Raw genomic sequence first — 6,000 nt, 5'->3', positions numbered from 1 at the left:
CTCCCTCGATAGCACCTTATCCTGCAATCCCAAGGGAGGCAAACTGGGAAAGGACGGCACCTGCTTCCTCGCAAAGTCCCGGACCTGTAAGTATCCAAATCCATTCCCCCTGCACAGCTCATATTCCTCCATTAATATATTTTCGCTGTTACCACCTCTGGACGCAAAAATCCAGCCCCAGGGATAGGTTTGATATTTTCCTAGCCTCCATGGCTCGATCGCACAACGTTTTTATCATGAATGAGCTATTGTCTGAGCGATATCTCCCAGTCATAAATCCTGATCTTATTCATTCCTTTTATTTTGATGACATTGTGGAGACAGGCTGTTTCTCAGCATTGTTTTCCATGTAAACATCTTGTATTCGCTGGGTATTGTTTTCTGGAGGCGTGGGAATTTGTTCGCTAACATGAGAAAATCTCTGGAATTGTTATGATTAGTTTTATCTATTGTGTTACAAAACAGGCTTTATATCAATTATGCTTTTTCAAAATACCAGCTGGAAACCTAAATTGACCTTTTTTAAAAGGCTCAGGAACATGCTGCAGTGACTTAAACTCACAGCCAAAGATGGCGTCACAATTTGCATCACTGGACCTTCCATATTCCATCCCCATTGAGATGGGCACCCCAGCGTGAGTGGCACAGCAGCCCGGGGTCACACCCGAGCTGAAAACACTAATACTTTATGAAGAGAGAGTCCTTGAGCTGGCCCGTGAGCAGAGGGCCACACCTGTGCAGAGGGTGAGATGGGAGGGTGAGGGAGACCCCAGGATGTCCAGCCCATCTGACCCGCCCCTCCCTGTGAGCGACACATCCCCAGCCCCGGACACCGAGGAGGGCAGAGCTGCAACACCCGTGCAGCCTGAAAGTAGGCCGAGACCCTCAAAAGTACCGGGACCCCTGACCTCGGAGGAGGCAGTGGTAGCTGAGATGTGTCAGTCCGCCTCACTGGGCCCCGGGATCGCCCCTTCATTGGCAGGACGCACTCAGCTCTCTGTCAGGCAGGAGTCAGACATTTCACAGAGGATAAGAGCAGCATCTCACTGTCCTCACTGCGAGTCATCATCATTCTCCTGCAGCGTCCGGTCAGTTCACTCTGCCCATGTTAGTAACCACCATCACAATGACCTCGTGAAGGCACTACAGTAGTGAGAGACTGTCAGATTCCATGGTGGGAGTGGTCTTGATGCCTTAGTCCTGACCGTCCTCAAACCAAGAGTCTTCCCTAGCTCTGCGCCCCGTGCGGGCCCTGGACAACGTCTGAAATCCTTCCTCCTCCTTCATGTTTTGACCTTTGCCATCATCCTCGACATCCCCCTTATCCGAGGACAGTAGGCGTTCCTCCATCTCCTCCTGCTGCTCTGGCTGCGAAGAGTGCAGCAGACCACGATGATGCTGGACACCCTCTGGGGTATTGGAGGCTCCCCCCGCCCCCCCCCCCCCCCCCCCCCCCCCCCGACTGGCCCAGGCACTGGAACCGCATCTTGAGCAAGACAATCACTGCTTGACCAGGACATGCGTTGACGCATGAGCCGCATGGTAGCGAGTCTCAGCAGGTGTTTGCGGCCTTCCCACTGGCGCCATCAGCCACCTCCTGAGTGGGTACCCTTTGTCCCCAAGGAGCCATCCCTCCAACCGCTGATCACCCTTGAAAACGACGGGGGTCTCCGAGCGTCCAACATGTAATTATCATAGACGCTTCCCAGGAAATGTGCACATACCTGCATGATGTGCATCATGTGGTCGCAGGCGATCTGGACATTGAGGGAGTGGCAATCCTTGTGGTTCATGAATGGTGCCACATGTCGCCATGGGGAACGCAAAGGCACGTGGGTGCAGTCGATGACACCCTGCACCTGGGAATGCATGCTATGTGGGCGAAGCCCATGGCCCGGGTGTCCTGACTCACCTGATCCCGTTCCAAGTTGATGTACATGTGAACCTTCACAAATAATGCATCTGTGACCCCTTTATGCACCTGTGCTCTGCTCACTTGGAGATGCGGCACAGGCCACTCGTGCAGCTCTGAAAAGAATCGCTGGCATAGAGGTTCAGAGCAACAGTGACTTCCAGGGCTACAGGCAATGGGTGATCTCTCAGTCCATGTGGTGCCAACTCTTGCATCACCTGGCTCAGGTGGTTCACCGTCGCCCGGGACAGACGCAATCATCTCCAGCACTGGACCACTGATATCTGGAGGTAGGAAAGTCTAAGGCGGTGTACCCCTGGCTGGTAGTGTCTCCACTGAGGATCCGCCATCTGTGGCCCAGCTCCAAAAAGATCAATGGGCCCTGCCTCCCCCTCCTCTGCAGGGCGCTGGTCCTGGCCGCGTACAGTGGCACGTCGATGTCGATATCGCTGCTCGATCACAATTAAAAGAATTGTCAGCTCAACTGGCTCCACGATTCTCTTGAATCAAAGACGGAAAGGAAGAGAACATCAAAGTAAGCGATGTGGACACTCTGACCCACAGCCCTCTCAGGATCAGGGACATCCACCCATTCACATCCCCCCTACGTGAGCACCTTTCCAATGAGCCTCACTCCCTCCCCTGTCACACAATAGCTACTTCCCCACATTTGTCCCTTCTCAACTCCACTCGAATGAAGTGCTTAGATCCTTGAGAGCCTCAGTGGCCATGAAACTCCCCCAAGGGTGAGGAGTGAGAGCAGTTGCGTGCATTCAGTGAAACTGTGTTGTAACCTGACGGGAGAATGAGACGCTACCACCCGTCATCTCCGACACGGGGCGGCTGATGTGCGCCTTCACCATGTCGACTTGCATTGGGAGCCACATCTGTGTTACCTCTCTGTTATGGAGACATGGGTTTGAGCCTTTAAGGGTTAAAAAGTGGTTGCCAATCAGTCGCACACTCATGTATGGCAATGCTGACTAATTTGGCACAACTAACGTATTGAGGAAGGTCATGGAGCTGATTCAGCAACTGGCTTCTCCTTGTGGCAGACGAGGCACATCTGATGCATGTGGTGACTGCAATTTGCCATCAACTTCATCCTTAGATGGCACCTTCATTCCCCCATGAGGGCTGGGGATTAAATGAACCTTCCAACTTGAGCAGCCAGCCACCCAGACACTAATCCCTGACAGGCGGCCTCGATCACCAGTGGCCTTGACCTTCCAGGTAGCTCATGCCTCAGGCTTCAAAGTGCAGCCTGAGTGTGAGGGCTCGTTCTGTCTGCACTCCTGTGTGAGGGTCTTCAGCCCTCAAGAGGCTGGGATCCAGGGAGTGTGTGTACAGGGAATAGAGTAGAGTAGGGGGCTAAGTACGCAGCCTGATGTGACTGGAGGTGCCTGGAAAATTGGGGAAAGCGATCTCGCCGGTGAAATAATAATAATAATCGCTTATTGTCACGAGTAGGCTTCGATGAAGTTACTGTGAAAAGCCCCTAGTTGCCACATTCCGGCACCTGCTCGGGGAGGCCGGTCCAGGAATTGAACCCGCGCTGCTGCCTTGTTCTGCAATATAAAGCCAGCTATTTAGCCCAGTGTGCTAAACCAGCCCCTGGTCTGCACAGGGGTTACCCTGAATTTCGCGACCCAATTGCTGCCTCCATCGGAGACAAACATCCGCCATTTTGTCTCTCGAGAATGCTTTGTCTTTTGAAGATAAAAGTAATTTCTCTGAAGACTTTATTTGGCGAATAACAGTAAACAATGAGATGGGTGGCCTGAGAGACTGGTGCCAGCCAGCTGGAACTTCCACCCACCTCCTCCAGATGGTCTAAACAGATGCCAGCGATCAAGATTACATATTAATAGATACATGGGGGATAATTTTAACTGCCTTCTTCTCCCAAAGTCAGGGTCAGGGGTGAAGAGGGGTTAAGGTTTTAAAATCGGAGACCGACTTCCAACACTGCCAATCTGTTTTAATTGAATCGGGCTGATGTTCCCCAGCGACGGATCCCAAATCTAAATATTTCAATGAGACTGCATGTCTCCAATTTTTATTCTTCTGTAAATTAACCTCTGTTTGGACAGGATCCCGGACCTCACGGAAGCCCAGTTGTTAATGAGAGGTGAAAATGAATGGGTGGAACAGCGAAGTGGATTTTCAGCATTGCTTCCGTCCTCAAATTTGGACCAATTGGTCCCCCTTCTCCACGTTTCTCCCGCCCCCCCCCTCCCCCCCCCCACCCCACACCTATCCCCACTATGATCACAACCTCCCCTCAAGTCTCGCTCATGATCGCGTACACACACACACACCCGTGTCTGACCCATGATCACTCCCTCCCTCCCCCTCTCCTTCCACTCTGCTCCCTGGCTACTACCGGGTGGGCGCGGTATCACAGTGGTTAGCACTGCAAATTCACAGCTCCAGGGTCCCGGGTTCAATTCCGGCCTCGCGTGACTGTCTGGAGTTTACACGTTCTCCCCGGGTCTGCATGGGTTTCCCCCGGGTGCTCCCATTTCCTCCCATAGTCCAACGTTTTGCAGGTTAGGTGGATGGGCCATGCTAAATTGTCCCTTAATGTCCAAAAGATTAGGTGGGATTATTGGGTTACGGGGATAGGGATGCTCTTTCCAAGGGCCGTTGCAAACTCGATGGGGTGAATGGCCTCTTTCTACACTGTAAATTCTATGAGGGTGGTCTAACACTGCCCAGCATGCAGCCTTGTAACCTGGCTGGCTGTGGCCATGAAACGAGCTTGGTTTTTTTCAAAGCTGGTTCTCTATTTCTGGGTTTCCTGACTGCGAAAGCCTCTTTCCCACCCTCTCCTCACACATAATGGGACCATTAAACCAATTATCAAGCCTTAGGGCAGGATTCTCTGGCCTTTCCCCCCGGGGGGGGGGGGATCTTCCACTCCAGCCGACGGCGACCCCTCACCGCAGGCTGCCCGGCGGAGGAGGATGTGAACAACGGGAAACTCTGTTGGCAGAGGCGGGACCGGAAGATTCCGCTGCCGACCAACAGCAGGTCGTTTCTGCCACCACAGATGACGTGGCAGGGGGCACGGAGAATCCGGCAAAGATCCTGCAATTGGGCATGATTGGCTACAAGGTCTCACACCGATTGCTGGGAAATTGTTCATTTTCAAGGAAAACTCTCCAACTCAGGATGACGTTTTTTTCCACGGGATGTGAGCACCTCTGCACCAGTGTTTGTTGACCTTTGGCCTTCTGGGTCATTGAAAAGTGAGCTACATTGCTGTGGGTCTGGAGTCACGTGTAGGCCAGGCCAGGTGAGGACGGCAGATTTCCTTCCCTCAAGGGCATTGGTGAACCAGATGAGATTTTACAACCATCAATGGTAGTTATCGTGGTCACCAGTACGTAGACGAGCAAACAGAAGCCCAAAATGCTGCTTCCTGTCAATACTTCCCGTTTCAAAAAAGCAAAAATAGGCCAACATAACTTTCCCATGCGAGGCAACATTTTATGCAAACAGGTCAGTAAAATAAATTTCAAACAGAACCGTGCATCATGACTAACTAATCGGCCATACCTCCTCTTGTTTCTTCCTGCAGAACTATCACATCATCCATAAAAATATCCACAAGCCAGAGTTGGAAGATTGCAGCGTTCTCACAGTGTTATACAGAAAGAGGCACGAGTGGGGCCATCAAAGCTGGAGGGCTTGTGGCGCAGTGGGTAGCACCCCTGCCTCTGAGGCAGAAGCTCCAGGTTTGAGTCCCACCCCAGGACTCGATGACCACGGAAGGTGCATTCGTAACGCGGCCAAACTGGTTGAGTGCCAACCTGCAAGATCTTCCCAACACGTCAATTGGCAGGCAGTAAGAATGGGAGAGAGCCCTGGTCAGCCATGCTTGATGTGGAGTGGCGCCCCATCACTGAATCCCCCACCCAGGGTGGCACGGTAGCACGGTGGTCAGCACCGTTGCTTCACATGGCCAGGTTCGATTCCCGGCTTGTCAGAGACAGTGACCCACTGTCTGTGCGGAGTCTGCACGTACTCCCTGTGTCTGGTTTCCTCCGGGTGCTCCGGTTTCCTCCCACAAGTCCCGAAAG

The sequence above is a fragment of the Scyliorhinus torazame genome, chromosome 13, assembly GCF_047496885.1.
Source record: "Scyliorhinus torazame isolate Kashiwa2021f chromosome 13, sScyTor2.1, whole genome shotgun sequence".
Taxonomy (NCBI): Eukaryota; Metazoa; Chordata; class Chondrichthyes; order Carcharhiniformes; family Scyliorhinidae; genus Scyliorhinus; species Scyliorhinus torazame.
This window is presented reverse-complemented; position numbering follows the sequence as displayed.